This window comes from Sinohyriopsis cumingii, chromosome 5 (assembly GCF_028554795.1).
Source record: "Sinohyriopsis cumingii isolate HCF-2022 chromosome 5, ASM2855479v2, whole genome shotgun sequence".
Classification (NCBI taxonomy): Eukaryota; Metazoa; Mollusca; class Bivalvia; order Unionida; family Unionidae; genus Sinohyriopsis; species Sinohyriopsis cumingii.
Genome location: NC_142965.1, coordinates 53,440,893 through 53,463,638, shown reverse-complemented (window position 1 = coordinate 53,463,638; position 22,746 = coordinate 53,440,893). Strand labels below are relative to the sequence as shown.

Here is a 22,746-nt window from a genome sequence, read left to right as displayed (position 1 = left end):
CACTTCTTCTGTCAAAGTGTGACAGATGCCTTACTTTAATCATCTTATCCTTGCTTTAATCATCTTACCCTTGACAAATATTACCCATATTGACATGCTTCATCCATTGAAGTGTGACAGAGGCTTTAATCTCTTAATCCCACATACTTATTCTAAAAGTGACCGAGGATAAAAACAACAAGACACTTCAACATCATTTGTTCAAACACTGTTTTACAAAACAGAAATTTCTACATGTGATTCATCTACGCTTTGCAAGTAACCAAATGTGCATGTGTTTGTGCATGTGTGTGTGTTAATGTAATCAACAGGTAACATATACCAGAGTATTCAAACTTCAACTGGATGAATACACAAATATATCTCGATATTATTAAAGCTATTCTGACAAAAGAGAAAATTGGCTGAGGAGTTTTCAAATATTATTTTTGGGCACTTTAACAATAAAATTGTTAATTTTAGAAAGAGCATTCTCACTGTATTCACAAAAATGGAGTTTAGTCGCTTGCAGAAGAGGATGAATTTGTATGCCAAAATGTGGATCAAAATCTGATTCCGACCATACAAATTTTGGTATTTTTGGCATGATGAAGACACCCAAGGCTGGGTAAGATGGTTTGGATCATCCCTAATAGCCAGTTTCTTTTGTCTGTGGCAAAGCTGAACTTTAATTATTCTCTGTAAAGAGGATTTCTGATGGGGAATGTTCTAAACATTCCCAGAAAAATCTGTCCTAGATTAATTACTGTACATACTCACTTGTAAGTCAGGTCCAACTGCAGACCCAGATTTGCCATCACACAATGAGCCAGTAGATCTGGGTCTGTGCAGTTTGTCAGGAGTAATCAGTAGACTCAAGAAAATAGACCTTGATCTGCAGGCACATCATGCTATGGCTGATCAGGATCCTTGTTGTTTGAGTTTAACTCGACTTAAAAGCAAGTTATGGTAGAAGCACAATCATCTCTATATCAGTGGCATAGCTAAGTCTGGACCTTTACTAAAGACCTCTATATCTGGAGAAAGACATTTCAGTCTGCATTTCTGATCTATTTGCCATGATTTGTATTACACCGAGGGTTTGGCCACCCCCAGATTTAAATAATACGCCAAAACGAACTTTATTCTTAAAAATCATTTTTACATTTTTAACAAAATTGGTCTCCTCTATAAAAGGGTTAAATGTATGATCATGACAGTTTTATTATGAATTTTGTGTAATTGGCATACTAACCTTTCTGGAAACGCACATGTGATTGATTCCGTTACCACCATATTTCATCATGTGATGAATGGTCTGTTAATGCAATCAATCACACATGGGTTTCCAATGAGGGCATACCTAAAGTTAAGCCATGCCAGTGTTTGGTATAGTGGTTGTGTCATGGTCAGTGTTTGTGTAAGTGGAAGTGGTTGGTATAGTGGTTGTGTCATGGTCAGTGTTTGGTACAGTGGTTGTGTCATGGTCAGTGTTTGTGTAAGTGGAAGTGGTTGGTATAGTGGTTGTGTCATGGTCAGTGTTTAGTACAGTGGTTGTGTCATGGTCAGTGTTTGTGTAAGAGGAAGTGTTTGGTATAGTGGTTGTGTCATGGTCAGTGTTTGTGTAAGAGGAAGTGATTGGTATAGTGGTTGTGTCATGGTCAGTGTTTGTGTAAGAGGAAGTGATTGGTATAGTGGTTGTGTCATGGTCAGTGTTTGTGTAAATGGAAGTGGTTGGTATAGTGGTTGTGTCACGGTCAGTGTTTGGTACAGTGGTTGTGTCATGGTCAGTGTTTGTGTAAGTGGAAGTGGTTGGTATAGTGGTTGTGTCATGGTCAGTGTTTAGTACAGTGGTTGTGTCATGGTCAGTGTTTGTGTAAGAGGAAGTGATTGGTATAGTGGTTGTGTCATGGTCAGTGTTTGTGTAAGTGGAAGTGTTTGGTATAGTGGTTGTGTCATGGTCAGTGTTTGTGTAAGAGGAAGTGTTTGGTATAGTGGTTGTGTCATGGTCAGTGTTTGTGTAAGAGGAAGTGATTGGTATAGTGGTTGTGTCATGGTCAGTATTTGTGTAAGTGGAAGTGATTGGTATAGTGGTTGTGTCAGGGGAAGTGTTTGTGTAAGTGGAAGTGTTTGGTGTAGTGGTTGTGTCATGGTCAGTGTTTAGTACAGTGGTTGTGTCATGGTCAGTGTTTGTGTAAGAGGAAGTGATTGGTATAGTGGTTGTGTCATGGTCAGTGTTTGTGTAAGTGGAAGTGTTTGGTATAGTGGTTGTGTCATGGTCAGTGTTTGTGTAAGAGGAAGTGTTTGGTATAGTGGTTGTGTCATGGTCAGTGTTTGTGTAAGAGGAAGTGATTGGTATAGTGGTTGTGTCATGGTCAGTGTTTGTGTAAGTGGAAGTGATTGGTATAGTGGTTGTGTCAGGGGAAGTGTTTGTGTAAGTGGAAGTGTTTGGTGTAGTGGTTGTGTCATGGTCAGTGTTTAGTACAGTGGTTGTGTCATGGTCAGTGTTTGTGTAAGAGGAAGTGTTTGGTATAGTGGTTGTGTCAGGGGAAGTGTTTGTGTAAGTGGAAGTGTTTGGTATAGTGGTTGTGTCATGGTCAGTGTTTGTGTAAGTGGAAGTGTTTGGTATAGTGGTTGTGTCATGGTCAGTGTTTGTGTAAGTGGAAGTGATTGGTATAGTGGTTGTGTCATGGTCAGTGTTTGTGTAAGTGGAAGTGATTGGTATAGTGGTTGTGTTAGGGGAAGTGTTTGTGTAAGTGGAAGTGATTGGTATAGTGGTTGTGTCATGGTCAGTGTTTGTGTAAGTGGAAGTGATTGGTATAGTGGTTGTGTCAGGGGAAGTGTTTGTGTAAGTGGAAGTGTTTGGTATAGTGGTTGTGTCATGGTCAGTGTTTGTGTAAGAGGAAGTGTTTGGTATAGTGGTTGTGTCATGGTCAGTGTTTGTGTAAGTGGAAGTGATTGGTAGAGTGGTTGTGTCATGGTCAGTGTTTGTGTAAGAGGAAGTGTTTGGTATAGTGGTTGTGTCAGGGGAAGTGTTTGTGTAAGTGGAAGTGTTTGGTATAGTGGTTGTGTCATGGTCAGTGTTTGTGTAAGTGGAAGTGATTGGTATAGTGGTTGTGTCATGGTCAGTGTTTGTGTAAGAGGAAGTGTTTGGTATAGTGGTTGTGTCAGGGGAAGTGTTTGTGTAAGTGGAAGTGTTTGGTATAGTGGTTGTGTCATGGTCAGTGTTTGTGTAAGTGGAAGTGATTGGTATAGTGGTTGTGTCATGGTCAGTGTTTGTGTAAGTGGAAGTGATTGGTATAGTGGTTGTGTCAGGGGAAGTGTTTGTGTAAGTGGAAGTGTTTGATATAGTGGTTGTGTCAGGGGAAGTGTTTGTGTAAGTGGAAGTGTTTGGTATAGTGGTTGTGTCATGGTCAGTGTTTGTGTAAGTGGAAGTGATTGGTATAGTGGTTGTGTCAGGGGAAGTGTTTGTGTAAGTGGAAGTGTTTGGTATAGTGGTTGTGTCATGGTCAGTGTTTGTGTAAGTGGAAGTGTTTGGTATAGTGGTTGTGTCATGGTCAGTGTTTGTGTAAGAGGAAGTGTTTGGTATAGTGGTTGTGTCATGGTCAGTGTTTGTGTAAGTGGAAGTGTTTGGTATAGTGGTTGTGTCAGTGGAAGTGTTTGGTATAGTGGTTGTGTCATGATCAGTGTTTGTGTTGCTAAAGATCTTCCATAACATATTCCATAAAACTTATAGTGGAGGAGAATTCAAGATAGTACACAGGCCCTTCATGTTTTCCTCTTGCTCTTTCTCCCATGGTATGATGTACTTTAACTCTTTATCCCATGGTATGATGTGCTTTAACTCTTTATCCCATGGTATGATGTGCTTTAATTCTTTATCCCATGGTATGATGTGCTTTAATTCTTTATCCCATGGTATGATGTGCTTTAACTTGGTATTTATTCAGATTTTCAAATGCTGAACTGGCGCTGAAATTACTAAGGACAGTTTTCTAGAAAGTTTTCAGTTTCTTGAAGGTCTCCTTGCAAGTATCAAATATCACAGTTTGCTGACATGGTTAGGAATCACTTTGTTTTTTATTATCTGCAGCAACATTCAAGAGTATGTTAGAAAATAAGAGAATTGGTTACACATTCTCAAAACGATTAAATGCTCAATTTGACTTACATTGGACTGAAATGTTTTTCAAAATCTGTCTTATACAGTTTTCCTCTCTGGACGAGACCTTGAGGTTTGGATTTATTATTTAGACTCTGTTATTAAACAAAATCATATACTTTTCCTTTCAAGTTTATACTCTGCAGTGCCCAGCTACATGTATATGATGGCTATTAACAGAACATTGCAGGTGATATGATCAGCAAGATATGATCAGATAGTACTGGGGGGGGGGAGATATACCAAAAAGTTCAGAACGTTGTGTTTGAACACACAAATGACTTCAATCTATAATGTAGTACTAGGATTAAAGTCATTGCAAGAAGTTTTGTCATTCCTAATTAAGTACACACCTCCAACAACCTCATCAGAATTTCAGTAAAAATTGTTGCACATTATGGCATTTTTTAAATTATTGTTTTCTTTTTAAAAAGCCATAAAAGGATGACTGTTACTATGTTCTTCATTAGGCAAGTACATGTAGAAGACTTCTTTCATTACTATGTGCTCTAAAACCTATGCAACTTCCATTGTATTATGGCATCTTATGATACCAAAATGAAGGAAACTATAACTTTATTTACAATATGTACCTGTACTTACAGTATACATCCATTCTTTCAATAAATATAAATACTTAACAATATATACATGTACATAGTACTTACAATATGTAACTGTACTTACAGTATATACCTGTACTTGCAATATATACATGAACTTACAATATTTACCTGTACTTAAAATATTTACCTGTACTTACAAAATTAAATATTTGCTATACAATATTTACCTGTACAAACTGTAACACTACTTAAATATATACCTGTACTTAAAAACTTCTAATAATAATTCAAATTAAACTTACAAACTGCTAATAATAATTCCAATTATAGTTTCCTTTCTTATTTGCAGGGATGTGGAAACCCTGTCCCTGACTGTTCCATAAAACTGCTAAACAAGTAAAATTGTATGTCTTAGCTATCAATGACGAAGAAGAGAAAAGTATGAACAACATATAAGTTATGTGCATCAAACGAACATTTATTAAATTAAAATTAAATTCCTGACTGATAAGTATTGATAAAATACACAAAAGAGTTCCTTAAGGGATGGACACTTTTGGCGAAAAGGAATTTAAGATAAGACCTTTTCTTCTTCTTAACTACTGAGTATTTAAAACATTTCTGATTTTCTCTAGCGATAATAAGATTATCGAGATGGCCACCGTAGATTTAAGATTGGTACGATTTCTATTTGAAACCACCAAGATAATTATATGAAATTTTTTGGTGCAAACCCTATTCAGTGCCACTGTTCATATTCAGAAGTATCAATAACAAGAATTTTCAAGATGACTTTCTTGGTGGCCATACTGAATATCAGCACGAACTAAACATCATATGAAGCATTGCAGGAAAATCCCCATGCTGATATAATCAAGGTGGAGTCCCGATACCAAGGTTTCAAAATGGCTGCTCTGGCAGACTCGCTGGATGTAAGATTGGCACCATTTTCATCACTCACCTGGTTGAGATAAGCCATTAGTGGAATTCCACATTGATGTCTCCAGCCATACTGAATGTCTAAGCCTTGCCATTAATATTTATACCTAGACCTTATGATGAATGTATAAAGTTTCATGGCACTCTTTTTGACAATGAGCAAGCAACACACCATCCTATTATCTCCCTGGTCCATGACTATAAAACTAAAATAAGAACGCAATATCATGCAAACTTGTAGAAAGAAAGACCTTGGAACGAAAATATAAAATGAAAACTAAAAGCTGGATAAATGCCTCAAATATCTGAAGGAGAAAAAAAGTTGACAGCTTACTTTTACCCTAGGTCATGAAGCATTCAATTTTTATGGATTATGTAAAATGTATTGTGTTTGAATTTCACGTTCAAAGTTGAATCCTGGAACAAGGGTCAATTTTGAAAGATTATCACACTCCTGATATGCTTGTCAGCTGGGTGTATATGATGAATGTATGACCTTTGTTCTGTGAGCTATGTCGATTTTGTGTGCCTCAGCTTTAATACCTGCATGTACACTTGTTTTGTCTTTTTCCCCATTTTTTTAAAATACCCATATACATTTAAAATGTATTGTATTTTTTAAGTTTCCATAGCTTTGCATTGCCTATGTTTTACACATGTAAAATGTGTTCTATTTGAGTCAAAAAAAAGGACCTTGCTTTCAATGTAAAATTTGCAAAAAGTTTCACAAGAACCAATGGGACAATTTACGTAAAAAGTTCATCTCTAGTAAAAAGTCATACAGGTCATATATGCACATTTACTCATCTTAATTTAAATACAAACTGTTATTATAGAATATAATTCCTAATTTGCTTAACCAAAGTCATTCAATTCTAATTATTGAATGATCTGCAACTTAACTGCTATCAAGAAACTTCCTGATGAAAATTATCAACTGCTATGGACTTTTACAATGGTGTCCCTGTACTAATCGAAGTCAGGAGAAGAGCATGTTGAGTCAAATATTGGGAAGTCCGAATTTGTTTATCAACATGCATAGCTTACATTTTGAGATCAGTGTGCGACATTCAATCTGAATTGTACTGTGTGTGTGTGATTTGGATTTTTAATGTAGCTTTAACAATTTCTCAGTCATATCGCTACAATGTTTGCAGTGTGGCAGTTTATAGTGATGTCTAACACTGAGGCATCTTGCCACAGACACGTAGCATGATGTCCCACCCAGTCACATTATGCTGACACCAGACCAACCAGTCCTGACATTGACCTCTTAATGCTGAGTGCTAAGTGAGGCAGCTGTTAGTACCATTTTTTATAAGTCTTTGGTATGACTTGTCCGGGATCAAACCCACAACCTCCTGCATCTGAGGTCGGTGCTCTAACCACTAGGCCACCAGGGCAGTCCTGAATTGTATAGTATTACACTTTTAGGTGGATCTTGTCCAGAAATGTCTTTGTGCTTGATCTTGCCGTATGTGCTTCTCAGGGAGTATAAATAATGATCTTCCAAAGGAATATGTATGTAATGTATGAAGATGTAAATAAAGTAAAAAATTGCCATTTAAAAGTATGCTGACTTTAATTCTAAAAAACAACTCCCATTACATAAATAATCGAATGCCTACATGTCCTGTATGACTTTTACTTTCATTTGCTCATTTTATACAATGAACTCCATAAACAAAGTATGAAGTGTGAATTAAATTCCTTGGAGAACCTAAAATTTCAAACAGAATACATTCACTTACTCCAATAAAAATAAAAATACCAATCTTTATATATGTTTAATTAAGTCAGGTGTTTGTACTGCTTAATGATAAACATAAAAACTGACTTTGAGGATGAATAAAAAGAAAAAAGATAGAAAATAGAAATGACTAGGCACTACACGTTTCTAAATCCGGCGTACGCTCATTTTTAGTACGTGAAAGTCGTACTATTACACACGTTGTGTAGTCGTCCTTCTTTCAAAAATGAACTTCACTGTACCTAAAAGACCTAAAAAATACATAAAATGGAAATTTTTAAATGTACCATCGTTTCTTCGAAATTCTACCTAAAAAAAATTTACTTTGAGGACTTCAGGTTCCAATGCAGAATTGAAGGCCTTACCGTACAAAGCAATAATGTCGAGGAGCACGTGTGTTCAACAGCGGTAGGGCACAAGTTCAACTGTAGTGGAATATGACCGACGTAAGTTCACTGCGGGCTAGAATTGTGCGAGTAAACCGTGTCGAGATGTATCTAAGTACAACCAAAGAGGATTGATAAATAGGAAAATATCGTAGCCACTTTTATAAAGAACATTTATGTTTTAATGTTCAGCTGATTATTTATTTCTTAACGAACACAGGATGTAGTGTGTGTTTGTGTCCGTTAGCGCAAAATTTTCCCCCAAGCCACAAAGCAAAAATGGTTGCTTTGTACTTGAACCGAGAAAGACTATTCGAAGGTATATAATTTACTTATCTCTGTTAAAGGAGGTGCCAGTTGAGCAGTTGATTCTACCCCGCCCCCATCCCCGGGAGTGGAACAACGCAGTGAACTTGTGTGGGTGGGGGAGAGTGCTCTTCTTGAAATTGCTCTAGGGCTTCTTATCACCTTAATTCGGCCTTGGGTACAATGTTGCACTTTTCTGCCCCACCTCCAGAAGTAATACAAACTTGATCTATTACCAGTCATATCCAAATCTCATGTAGAAAAGTGCCGACCAGGACTCGCATTTTTCCCCCAAGCTCATCGTCATCTGCGATATTTCTAAAAACTGAACCAGTTACGCATGATGGTTACTTTGTAACATAGTCCTTATCTTAATTTAAGTATGATCCTTACAAAAATCAATTCACATCAAAAAAAAAAAAAGATAATCGAACAATTGCATTTTTATTGTCTATTTTAGTCCTATGAATTTCCAAAACCTGTACTGGTAATGATGGGTGCGGATTTGTTGGACTAAGTGTTTTGTTACCCATCATTTATCTACTACACGACAGGCATCAGTAGCGGCCTTTGCGAGGTGCAATGGGTGAGTTGCCCTAAAATTTTTGGAGTTTTTTGAAAACAGATTATAATTAAGGCAGGTTATTTAAAAATAATTTTTATTTTGAAAACATACCTTTCCTTTCTATAAATATTTCCCAGAATGTCTTCAGTGATATAGAAATTAGATTTTGGGGGCCCACTGTCCTCATTTCGCACCGGGCCTGCACGGTCCTAAAACTGGTGATGCTTGTAGAATGCGTCCTAACCGCGATAGACGCCATATAATTTCGGGGTAAGTTTTGCTTTTTGTTTCCTTATTTTCCGCACACCCTGAATGTGATTGTGACTGAAGTACCTGGTGAATTGCAAGGAATCCGCATGTATCTATCTTATTACCAAAGAAAGGTTGGGTTTTTTAAACATTCGTGCGCAATGACAATTTAAACCGAATGTACTAGTTATCCACCCCTGATCAGAAACTTACCTGTGTTACGTTTAGCCGAGTTAAACGTCGCAGCCCTCCGAATAGACCCTTCAACAACAAGATATATAGACACATACATTTATACTTCAGTCCCGTCCATTATTAATTAATTAATGTACAGTAAACAGATACGTTAACTTTTGGCGGTTAGGAAACGAAAGAGTGACACTTATACATATAAAGGTAAGGACAAGAGTATGTTCGGAGGAAGAATATCATCACGTTCATGATGTTATTTTGACCCCCCCCCCCGGAAAAAAGGACTGACTATAAAATTAGAACTTACATCTGTTTTCATGTGAAGGAATTGTCAGGTGGTTTCTCAGTAGACTTAAAGGAAAACTCACTTCTCACAGCATTATTGAGTTACATGACCTACATTTGCAACACTGAAATGTTGCAGCCCTTCGAACAGAAACTTCGTATCAAAATGCGATGCACGTTATGGTCTGAAATTCGCCTGTCTAGATAATCGCTCAATCAAGCAACAGAAGAAAGTGACAATGATGTACATTTGACTTTAAGCCAAAGGCTTGTTGTTTGTTGTATCTTACTCTCAGATGAACTCTATTTGACAAGTGGTGTGTGACCTGTATTTGTGCGATAATGGGTGGAGTGTTTTAACTAGTAATTAACATTTCATATTCAATCTCAGCTAGTAAATTTTTATGCATTTTATTTGAATGAAAATGTACTTGGGTTCTGCGTACAGCTTTACTGCAGGGTGGCTTATTTTTAGCTTTCGCTGTTTTGGTTAAGCCATTGCTGTTCGCGAAATGTGCATGTGACGAGAAACCAGATTACCTCAGTGTTCTGACAGGAATTTCACAACCCGGGTACTTACTGAGTAAATTCTCATGATCTCATCACAATACAAACCTTTTTGTAAAGAAGCTGTCCACCTTACGGGAGAAATCTTCAACTGTAATGGTATGTTAAATAGCAGATTGTATTATTTCATGCTATCTGTTTTATGTGATAGAATTTTGTAAATAATGGATGTTTTAAAACTTATTTTCACTTTTACAGGGAGTCGGATCTATGGCAAAAAACACCAGACTATGAGATACACTGGAGTCGGTTACAAATTAGGCATTTTGTGTTATAACTGAGCGGAAAATTGAATTCATTTATACGTTGCATGCGGTATAGGATGCGCAATGTTTATTCAGTGAGATTATTTTTGTCGGACACAATGTATGAACTTAGTTATTATAATCATTATTTAATATATATATATATATATATATATATATATATATATATATATATATATATATATATATATATATATATATATATATATATATATAATTGAAATTGTACTCAACCGTGTCTTCTTTGTTACATGACTCGGTCGCTATATTGTTAGCTGTTTGTGACCGCGGGTGTGGGTTGGGGGGGGGGGTAGGGCGTCGTAGAACTGTGGCGGTTTAGTGATACTACGGCAAGTGCATACGACAAGAACAAGACAAGCGTTTTAGGCACACGTTCTCCACACCACACCCCAAAGAGTTGCTTTTCTAGATCTTGCAGAGAAGAACTGGGTGAAGGAGTGGTCACGTTGGTAGTGGTAGCTGAGGCTGCGTGGAAGGGCATGATGGTTACTTCTCTTTAGAGTCGATGATTTGCAAAGCGTCAATCCAAGAATCAAAACTGGGAGGATACCCTTTCCAACGCACTTTGACTTCTTTGACACGGTGTTTTTCCACTTTTACATTTCTACGTTCGAGAATGATTTCGATGTCGTACACTTCGTCTTCTTTTTGGTTACGCGTTGTAACTGGGGTAAGTAAAACGTTCCTTTTAACACTTCCCGTTCATGTCTTCCAATCTATACACGGCAGGATGACGACCACGTACTCGTCCAGTGAAACGAAACAATTCGGTGGTCGAGTTGGGTAAGTAACCTTTGTCGAAAGTGCATTTGGTTTTGCCAGTGCGCATCAAATCTCCTGTTGCCAACACTCAACTTTTCTTGGGGACTGTCACCGTCAGTGACGTACCAAACAGGCGCTCAAAAACAGTCACTTCGTTGTCGGGAGTCACTTTCGGGGGAGGGGGGCACATCCGATGCTCCCATGGTAAGATTGGTTGTACGCTTGGACCATGTGCGGTAAGACGTCGATGTACTTGAGAGAGTGTTGATGCGAAACTATTTCCACACGCGTTCTTTAAAGGTGCGTTGAAAACGTTCCACGATAATTGCTTTGGTTTCGGGTTTCTCGGTGGTGAAAAAATGAATGTCACGTTTCTTTAATTCTTTTTGGAAAGCTTGGTTCAGAAATTCGGTGCCTTTGTCGGTTTGCCATCAAAAAGAGTGACGACCAGTTTGTTTCAACACACTGTGTGAGGGCTCGCACTAACTCACTGCTTGATTTTGAATTCAATGGAAAGACCCAGGCAAATTTGGAAAAGACACAAAACAAATATTTGTAGCCACGATTGTAGGTGGCCAAATGTGAGACATCGGCTAAATCAGGTTGCCATTGATGATCGATGCCCTCTGCTCGGGTACGGCGTCTGGAAAATGGGTTTGTGTAAAGTGTACGTGGCTTATTCTTGTACCCGTCGTTGCACTTGAGGTAAACGGAGACTTTTCAGACGGGTTTTGGCAACACGATATAATTTCTGTACTCCTCCGTATTCGGCAGGATGGGCTGGATCGTAGTAAATGCTAGCTAACACCTTCTTCATTTTTTGTTAATCGGTCACCACTCTTCACTGATGCTACTCTTTTTTCTCGTGTGGTATGTTCTTGGATTGCAATGCTTTGCGTGTCAGGCGAGCAATAGGTGTCGAGGATGATGATGGTGTCTGAACAGGCGTAATCTGTTCTCGTTTCATTTCTGTCTTCACATTCCTTTTCTCTTCTGTGGAAGAAGGGGTGGCCATCATCTTTGTAATGTATCCAATTCTGGATGTCGGTGGTGGTGTTAACTTGCGTGCTTTCTCTGGTGTTATTGTTAACTTGCGTACATTTTCTGGTGGAGTTTGAAAGTCTTCTTCTTCTATCTTTTCTGTCTTGGTCACTGGGGGTAGTGTGGTGGGCTTTTCATCAGGGTCTTAAAATCTTTCAGAGTCGGCTGAGATGTTTCTTCTACAGCTTTCTGGTGAAAGAGTTTCAGTCGTTGCAACAGTTGACCGTACCTTGGCGATTTTTCTGTTTCGGACAAATCGTTGCGACCCATCAACGATTGTAATTCGTGCTCTAACTGGGACATCTCGATCAAATGATGATTCGGAGGTAAATGCGGGGTCCCTTGTTCTTGCCAATGATGGAATTCCATCCATCGTTTGTAAGGCACATAAACCAAATTTTGTCCTTTCATTTGATTTCAGTTGTCACATCTGAGATCTATGTACTCCAGAAGTGTCTTTTATATTGGAACTATGGCGGGTAAAACACTTCCAAGGAGTCCCAGTGTAGGTCCTACTATTGCTTTGGGAAGACGTCCTAACAGAGTTCAAATCCTCCAAGTTGCAGCAACATCTTTTTCTTTTGACGAATGGGTCTTTTCTTTTGGACCATTTGACGAAGAAAGTGTCGATGTTGGCGAAGCATTTCTTCTGGTGTTTAGACAAAGGTATCGTGCCTTTCAAGACGTTCAATTAACATTCGCACACGGTATCGATGAAATCTTTGAAGGCGGGTTGAATGATTTATATTCACATGGGTTGCGAGGCTTTGGACAGGACGGACAACACGTCCCAATGTTTGGATAAACGATGAAGAAGTCCTTTCATTTTCTTTCTATTGGAGTAGAAGAAGAATGTCTTCTGGGTGGTGACATCTTTGTTTGTTGGTTTTGGAGGCAGATACTTTGTGATCAGCTGCTACTGCAGTTAAAGAGGAGGAGGATGTCACCGGAGGAGGAAACGTTTTGGTGATGCGGGTTTCCAATGTTTCATCAAATGACGAAGAGCGGTGTCAAATTGAGTTGGTAGGCATTACCAACAACGACCGAAGTGTCTCTCTTGCGGGTGGAAGCTGTTTTCTACGGGCTTTTCTTTTTCTGGGGACTTTCGTTTTCTTTTTCTGTTTACTTTTCTTTTTATTACTTGTTACTTGGTCTTGACACCGTTGCTTATTTTCTTATTTTGGGTTCGTTTAGCTTTAAATCCACGAGTAAATAGGCGTGTGGTGGGGTTTGATTGACATCGTCGTACGCATGAGTCAGCCAAGGCGTTCCTAACTGTCTGGTTGAGTCTTGCACCAGTAGTTTATCTCTAGGACTTTCAAACAAGAACACGTAATGAGCATTGTGGCTAATGGTGCGATGGGCTTTACGTTGTTGAAACAAATTTTGAGTAATATAAGTGACACTCTCAGGAGTTAACAAGCACGTTTCTTCTGTGAACCTTGCGTCTTTAGATGTTGTTGGTAACAAGCAGGGTTGACAAAAGTTTGCTGACAAACAGGGCAATACATTCGTTTATCTTCTTCGTCAAGACAGGGTTGAGAGGCCAAGCATCCCTCACATTTCGATCCACAATACTTGTGTTGCTCTCGATTGCTATAGCCATAGTCACATTTCTCACAGTAATAACCGTATCCCAGGAATGAAGCGATAATGGTAATGGCATCGAAATGTTTATTGTTACGATAGACGTGAATGTATTCTCTAGCTTTGAAATGTTTGCCTCAAAATAACAGAGGTCCGCGTACTTCTTGATGGTGCATTTTTAAGTTGTGGCCTGGAGTCAAGACGTCTTGCAATTTTTGCATTTTGGCATGTCACATGATGTGTGTTTGGATAGCCCTGCTTGCTGTAACAGGAGTTCTGCTTCTTTTTTGTTTGGTTCGGTTCGATTTTCGAATGTTCACCCAGGCTCTTTTCCATCCTGCCGTGTCATTCTTCTCTTCATACATTCGTCCCACCACGATGGCACGGGTGAATCACATCTGTCTTGAGTGCTGTTAATTTGAACCAGGTTCTTTTTTGGAGCTGCGAAGGTTGTCCACCAATAACACCTTTTGCGTTGTCCGGCCCCTTTGGGAAGAGACGCATGGGCCATGAACAGTGTCGCTTTTTCACCGGTGATGTTAAACTTGTCGTTGGTTGCACGTGTTGAATCTTGCCGATGACTGTGGAAGGTGTCAGTTATGCTGGGCTGCTTAACTCGATCCAAACGGGGGACTTCAGACTGTCGTGACGAATTGAAAGTCTCAAGCGATCGTCTTCTTTGGCTTTCTCCAATGGTACTTCGGACTTGAAATCGTTAAACTTCACCGTCTACGTGTAAGCCGTAGTTCTAAATTTTCTAGAGGAGCATGTTTCGGTCTCTCGAATGTGATCGTACTTTTCATGGTTTACTGGTGGCGGTGATGAACTTTGAGTCTAAACTCTCTGGGTCTGGATTCTGGCTCACCCATGTCATCTTCAAAATCACTGGCATTAATTTGAGCCAAGACTTCAGCAACTGTGCGAGGCGATGAATCAAATTTCTGTCTCTTACTTTCTTCTCCTTTCTCCACGAAATGATGCGTTCGTTTCATCTTGACTGATAAAAGTCAAATGACTACATTTTAGTCGTCTCGGGAACCTATATCCAAATCAAACCAGTGTATTCCTTGTATAAAGGATCAGTATCTTATCTCCCAGTATTCATTTCACTCTCAAACCGAACAGAACGATGCAGGAGCCCACACAGATCGAACTTCTGATAAGAGCTTTGCAAGGTGTTATACGAAAGTTTTCTTCAGACAAGCCGATGAACTACTCCCCCTTCTTTCGAGATAAAAGTCAAGATACTTGTTATATCTGTAAGAAGAAAGGACATTGGGCTACATAGTGTCCAGATTGTCAAAAAACAACAAAAGCAAGACAGGTGTCAGAAGAGAAAGTCAAGATACCTGTTCCCACTGTCATGGACTTCAGAATTCCCTAAAAATCAACAGGCGCAAGAGGAAGATATGGGTTCAGAACAGGAATAAGAGGTACCCTCCCAAATGGAAGGACCCAGACACGTAAAGAAAAGGAAAAAGAGAAGAAAAGAAAACGAGAGGAAGAAGAGGAGGAATAACTTGTGACAGTGAAGAAATTAATAATTCAGAGAGAGTGAACAAAGACACAGAAGAAGTCTATGAACCTTTTAAAGTGTTGTGTTGTGAACGGGATTGTAAAATTTGTACCAGAATAGACCAGACAGAAAACGTGTCTCCTTGTATGGAGTTTTTGGATATGGACCTAAACTTACTCACTGACTCAAACACGTACACCATGAGCAGAAAAGGGATTTTGAGTTTTAATTGATTTTGGCAAAATGAATACTTTTTAGTTTTGAGAGAGGTGAGTGGCCCTGAAAATGACCGTTGGGTGTTTATTTAAAAAAATAACACAACTCGTGAAGGGAAATAAATCAGCTTCATCTGGCTTAAGCCTTTGCCACGGCCAAGGCCTACTTCTGGACTTGCTCCTGTCGATGCTGATTTGGTAGAAATCACTAGGGCTGGTATCTCTGGTGTATAAACAGGGTTGGGCTGTTTGGCTTGGGAAGGTCTTTTCCTCTTGGGTCGTGTTAAAGAAGTCTGATACATTTGTTTCAGACTCCTTAACTCTGCAAGAGTGTCTAAGAGTACCGTCACTGTGTGGCTTTCACTGTACTCCTTCTCTCTTAGACCTTGTTTCTTCTCTGCTGCCGCTTCATCTTCCTGTCGTTTTCTTCTACTTGCCTCTTCTTGTTGATGTTTTTTTTTTTTTTTGAAAGAGAAATGCTTGTTATGCTTCTTTCAGCTGCTGTAAAAAGTTCTCAAAGTCTTCTTTCTGTCTCTGTTTAAAATCTTCGACATGTGGTAAAGAAGGAGAGGGTGGCGAAGGTGCTGATACCGGACTAAATTATTGACAGAAAATCGACTAAATCCCAATTAAAATCGGTCTCTTCTGGAAGTAAGACTGTGTTGACATTTGTATCCGACGCTATACCATCGCTTCTCGTCTCCAAGGCCGGTGTACCTCAGTTCATCGTCTTCTTAGTTTCCGTCATCTTTGAAAACTCTGTCGCATGGATTCACTGCGCACAGCTAGTGTATCTATATAGGAAATGTAACGTCACAGGACGCTCTCTTCAGATTGGAAGACAGACTCAGCACTGAGACTGAATTTTGTAACGCGTGTTAGGATTGGTGAAATAACTCAATCCGTTTTGATCCGCTCTTCCACTATAAATAACCACAGTGCATTCACTTCTTCTGTTCTCGTCACAAGATGTGGACTAACGTTAAATCATCTACCATCGTATCGTCAGTGCTGTTCCGCACGGACTTACCCATGTATGTCAAATCATTATGGATACTTATCCGGATCACCGATACGAGCGTTTGGAAAAGAAGAATATGTGTGGATAGTCAAGGCTGTTTAAAGAGAGTCATCATCTACGGTCCAGAAGTCAGAAGAAGTTTGAGGAACAGAATAAAACCTATGCAATGCCCTCTGGTTAACGGAATGATGTTAACAAAACACCAAAGGCCCTTTTCAAGGTCACTCATATGCCTCGAAAAGATTTGCTTTCTTTCCAATTGTTTTAGTCGATGTATAGTTGTTTGTGTGATAGATTGATGTTTATCAATCTCTGTCTGTATGTTGTATGTGTTTTATATGTCTATGTTCCGCCAGTCCCGCTCCGCCAAGCGTTCTAGGGTTTTTTCCCTTATGTTTGGTCTGATTGAGGTCAGCCACTTGCTACATTGTTACCAATGTTCAGTACAGTGACGTTACCTCACCTGTTCCATTCCTATCGTCCCTATATTTATCGTAAGTCACATTGTCCCTATAGAGTCCCAAGTCCTTTTTGACTGGGATTTCAATTATTGCTATAAATCTTGTCCTCAAAAGGTTCCGCGACTTTTCTGAGTGGGATTTCCATTTTCCCCAAATCGTCACACTATACTACTTTCCAATATTTAATGCAACATTGGTCTGATGTGTGATCCTGTTTTGACAGTGTAAAACGCTGAGTATGCTGAAATATGACAGCGAACACCAAACTGAATTTACAGGTTTTGTTGCTTTCATGAGCGTATCACAATTCGTTTGTTTCAAACAACAACATTATGAAACTATCATTACACATACTCTAAAGTCACATCTACAGGTTTATTACAGCGTGACCACAAACGTGCTCCTGTCGCAATATCCATGATTTCTATCATACACAGATATTCAATGTTTAGATGTATTGAGAGGTTTTTATTTTTTTACTCATAAATATCTCGTCACAGTAGTTTAATATGAAAACAGTATGACGCTAATGATATTATTTTATTTGGTAACAGTGGTTTGCAAAGACTCCTATTGTCAAAACATTATTCTAAAATTAGAATTGTAAGGGACAGCAGTGTTAGAAACTTAGATGACTACTTGTAAGTGCAACAGTTCAAAGCACATGTGTAATACCTTTACCTTTATATTGGTTTATTACAATAGACAAATCTCAGATGTACCGTCGTCGTAACAAGGTGTTATTACAATTAGCTGATAATTACCACACTGAAAATAGGTTATGTTATTTTATCATAGTATCCGAATCATGAGCCTTCCCTCATTTTGACATGTCATCATCAAATAACAATCGGTTTTTCTTTATAAAAGATCACCCCTTAAGCAAAACAAACAATCAATCACTACACCATATAAAGAAACAATGAAATACCAACTGTGTTTTTTTTGTTGTTATAACAGTTGCTTGTTATATGCACCTGCTGTGATTTGAGTAGATAGTGGCTGAGTATTGGGTTAACTGATTAACTTAATGAATGCCATTGCATGTAAGCCTGTTTACTTCGAAAGAGGATTGTAACGTTTGGAAAGATTATTCCAATATTATTGCAACACTCGATTGTAACGCTTGGAATGATTATTCCAATATTATTGCAACACTCGATTGTAACGCTTGGAATGATTATTCTAATATTATTGCAACACTCGATTGTAACGCTTGGAATGATTATTCCAATATTATTGCAACACTCGATTGTAACGCTTGGAATGATTATTCCAATATTATTGCAACACTCGATTGTAACGCTTGGAAAGATTATTCCAATATTATTGTAACACTCGATTGTAACGCTTGGAAAGATTATTCCAATATTATTGCAACACTCGATTGTAACGCTTGGAAAGATTATTCCAATATTATTGCAAGCTCGAAAGTTATAATAATGATGGTTCCTGCATAATGTTTTTATTCTTTGTAGAAATTATGTGCAAAGGTCATGTGATTTATTCACACAAATTAACTCGCTTTGCAACTCGTGCATAGTTAGCTGTCACATGTCAGTCAGTATTAATCACTATTTAGAAAAAAAATATCAAACTCGGTGAAGGCAACAAGACTGGACCTCACTTAATTGTGGATTTTATTTCCTGTCTTTTAAGTCTTGTCACAGAAGTAGCTTTAGTAAACTATGCAATTCAGATCAATTGACTTACTTTAACATGTAGAGGTCAAATCCTTATTGTGTTATATTGGCTGTATGATTTGCAGATAACAAAGTTTTCATTATGTTGCATGAGTTGCTCGTCCCTACACTTTGATTTTCCCGATGAGACCAATGGGTTTTGAAAGAGAATCTAAACCCATGCCTCTCTTTATACAAGTGGTACTAATTCTATCACATCCACGTTGGACTCGCCCATGTATTTTTACATCTGATTGATACATATGTCTTATTTAGCTATTAATAAGGATGGTAAGAAATATACATACATTATGCATCTTGAATTTCCTCAAAATGTAGTTTCTGAGTTCCGGAAAGCCGAGTGACATGACCCGATTTATACCGTAACTATACTATAATTTCGACTACATTTCCAACTGTAATCACTACACTCAAAAATGAAATAAATGAGATATTCCATAGCGTCTTTTTTTAATTTAATTAAAACCATTCATAATTTTCCCCACATTATCATTCCAAATAATGTCGGAACAGAAACGCATATTCCGTTAATTTACAGTTCAAATCACATATGTACATTGTATAGAATTGACAAATACATCCAATGCATCACAAGTAGACCAAACGGAAATGGTGTTGAATGCGCATTCATTCAGAATATGACTCTAAAATTAAATTTTAAGTGGTCCTAAAGGAGAATTAAGTTAACATCGGTTGCGCGATGAAGTTCAGAGGTTGCTGGGTGGTGCTATGTGCGCATTAATATTGTTATTAAGTATTGATGAATCTACGGTTGTGTATTTATTTTGGAATGCAGCACAAATTCAATTACTTTGTTTCTTGCAGTGTATATTTTTATTATTAAGCCGTAGGTTAGAAAACGAAATGAGTATACAATGAAAAGGTTTCTGCATCTATATGGGAAAATATGTACTAATTTTTTTTCTCTCGGACTAATACCCACAAGGTCATGCAATGTATTACTCAGAATGACTCGTTCATATTATCCCATACAAATGCAGTAACCTATAAGTACAATCATGTACAAGACTTCCTTTACAAACCAATCGCATCGAATTATGTTGCTGACAAGATAAAACAAATTATTGCTCATGAGATTAAAAACGTAATGTATCGGTTATTTGGATAGATATTTGTGTTTTTGGATACCATATAAATAGTTTTCATGTACTGATATATTGCGTTATTCTTCTCTACCTCTGATATAAACACGCTTTTGACAGTTATGGTATTACATTTATAACAACTAAAACGGCTTACTTTATGGAAGCAAAGTTGTTGTCAAATTCGGTAGTTTTCAAAACGCATGTAAACTTTTGTTGAAATTTCTTTCGCGTGAATAGAATACATGGAGTGTTATTGTGCTTTTATATGCCGTCATTGGTGTGACTTAAAAAAGTTTAGGTTGCCTTCCTTAGATTAAGTTTGTGTTTATTATTGCCGCCATGTTTGTGTCTTGGTAAATAGAAATGTAGCACAGTACGGGTATATAACCTCTCGGGAACACACTCGCTTTTCGCTGATTCATCTAGATAACGTTTATCAATGCTTCTTTCATGGGTCTGAAAATATCCTTAGATACAAAGTATGAAAAGACGATCAACGTCAAAATCTTTTCAGGTGGAGATGGACTTAAGGGTAAACTCTTTATTGGCTTTATTATTTATTTGCACGAGGATATTTTAAAAACCTTTCCCATTGTCGGTGCAGATCCATACCTACTAGTTGTTTGTGTCGAACATATCGCTAGATACAAAAGTTAAAAATGATTCCTGTCAGAAGTGCTGGGGGTGGGGTGGTGCGCTGTTATTGCTTAAGCAGCTGTTGAAGAAAATACATTCCTTGAAGCTCTCAGAGGTGATAAAAGCAAAATCCATTTATTTCTCGTTGTTGTGGAGTCTATTCTAAATACTCACAGCATACAATTTTAACAAATACAGTCGTTGACTTGGCATATATTAGGTGACATTTAAGGCATAAGAAATTTGAAAAGTGATATGACCAGAGTACGTATTGAAGAAATTTTGAACGACTATTTCATAAAACCTACAAAAGTGACTGAAAGAAAGAATATACACTATATTGAAATGATGACCATTTGTGATATCAGTGAAGACATTCATTATGTAGATATTAAGAATGCAAGAATTACATACATTGGTAACAGTATTCCTAAATTATGTTAGGATATAAGAAAATAAAATGAGCACAAAGCTCAACATAAACTTTCACCCATAAGTTATCGTGACTTTGAATGTATGCTATCAAAATATTGAGATGATTCAAGAAACAGCGTAGTTAATCAATCATAGTGAGTAGCTAGTCAAGCATAGTGATTGCATTAAGGTATTTTACAACTGATCGGGAAATATTCCGAGCATTGTTTATTACGTGTTGAAGCGGAAAACAAATGTGGTGCACACCAAATAATTTTTAGTAAGACATTCTTTTCCATCCTGCGATACAATTTGAAGGTTTCGATGTTAGAGATGACGATAATTTCGATGTCCAGCTCATAGCATATCCCACTCAAGAGGTAAAAGTCGAACCCACTAACGACGAAAGGTACATCTCGTTGAGCAATGCGTTTGTGGTAGAAAAGTTAGTGAAATAAATAAACGAATTAACCGTGAAAATGACAATTTCGTTTGTGGACAACTATAATCATATGATAACCACTGGAGCAATGGATTACAATTTTAACCTGCTCCACGTTCTTCGAAACTAGTAGGCATTTCGAAAATACTCAATCAAGATATTTAAGGAAACAAGTCTACCAATATAAATGCATGAAGAATGTTGATAGTTTAGGCAAAACTACTACATCACCTTTACATCGATATTATTCATATCTCATTATGAATAGAGATATGTACAGGTTTGCACGATTAGCTTTGCAGAGAACATGTTAAATGATCTCCATGACTTTTAATTTATACCTCAGTATGTTTTAGTGATCGAGAGTCAAATTCTTAGAAGTATTCTTATCCAGTTTGCGATGACGCAAAAGTGTATGTGACGATTAATACGATGAGACGCAGCAAAATAATGGTGGGCAATGCATCGACACATGCTTGTGAAAAACCTCTAATGAGTAAGCAAAAGTAAATTGAATGGCTAGACAAAAGTACGTCAGACACCAATGATACATGGATTCGAGTCGGTAAAAATTAATAGCATACATATTGTGAAGCGGAGCTAATACGGTAATCCTACAACATTTTTCAGAGTTTGAATTTGGTCTGTTTTATGTTTCAAATGGTCTGCAGAACTTATGAACAATCGGTTAAGTGCTACAGAGCTGGCCAGTTCAACTACTGAGCACGTGACCAAATCGTGTAAATGAATTGCAAATTTTGTTTTCTCATATGGAATGGTAACGTGATACTTACCGAAACAGCGCAACCTCTTTATTACTAAATCAAGACATTGTCATATGCATTGTCGAGTCATCTAGTGAACTATATTTTATTATTCCTATAATGTTCGTATGTTTCCTGGTTTTTAAATGAATCGGCGCCTTTATATACCTTCTTCGTTATGACGAAACATACAAGTGTATAATATAGCTTTCAAGCAAGGACACGTGGTGTAGAGAAACCTATCCAGGCCAGCTCATAGGTTTGATACTAATCCAGGAGTGGTGGGTTCGTCAGAATCAGGATTCTCTTGGGGAAGGCACTTAGTTCCTATTTCATTTGGATTATATATATCTAACACTGTGCTGAGTGTGTCGCTAATGCGAATAATACAAACTAACGTTCACATCTACTACAGACACACACTACAGACACACTAATACAACTACCACAGGGACAAATACGATAGTATGTTGCTGTTGCTGTAGGGTTTAACGCCATTTTTCAGCACAAGATAAGCCATACATGGCGGCCAGTATTAATGGTGGAGGAAGAACCCGGAAAAAACCCGGAAAGAACCACCGACCCACGAGAAGCTACTGTCATTGTGTTACATGACACTTTCTCACATAACCACATTAGCCGAATCCGAGACTCGAACCGACGCAGAAAGAGGTGAGATGGCAATGATCCGTAACGGTGAGCGCTTTAGACCACTCGGCCACTCGGGGCCCCCGATAGTATGTAAACATCATGAACAGTAAATGAATATGATGTATCTTTATGCTTGATTGATATAAACCTTTACTTCTTTTCAAAACAGTTCAAGTTCATTTACATGAAAAAAT

The 22,746-nt window shown here is 38.0% G+C and overlaps 1 protein-coding gene across 4 annotated transcripts in view; it reads right to left on the bottom strand.

Moving 5' to 3' along the window:
* The window catches only part of LOC149799182 (uncharacterized), a 51,065-nt gene extending 29,031 nt beyond the window's left edge, over positions 1-22,034 (bottom strand). Inside the window, exon 1 of one of the 4 annotated variants that reach the window (XM_089958405.1) lies at positions 21,932-22,034. The gene's annotated coding sequence lies outside the window, so the exon portion shown is untranslated. Of the gene's footprint in view, positions 1-5,009; positions 5,545-7,761; positions 7,833-18,826; positions 18,900-21,931 lie in introns of those variants that run through there. The other 3 variants (XM_089958402.1, XM_089958403.1, XM_089958404.1) reach the window with 3 other exon arrangements.
* Positions 22,035-22,746: the final 712 nt, after the last annotated feature.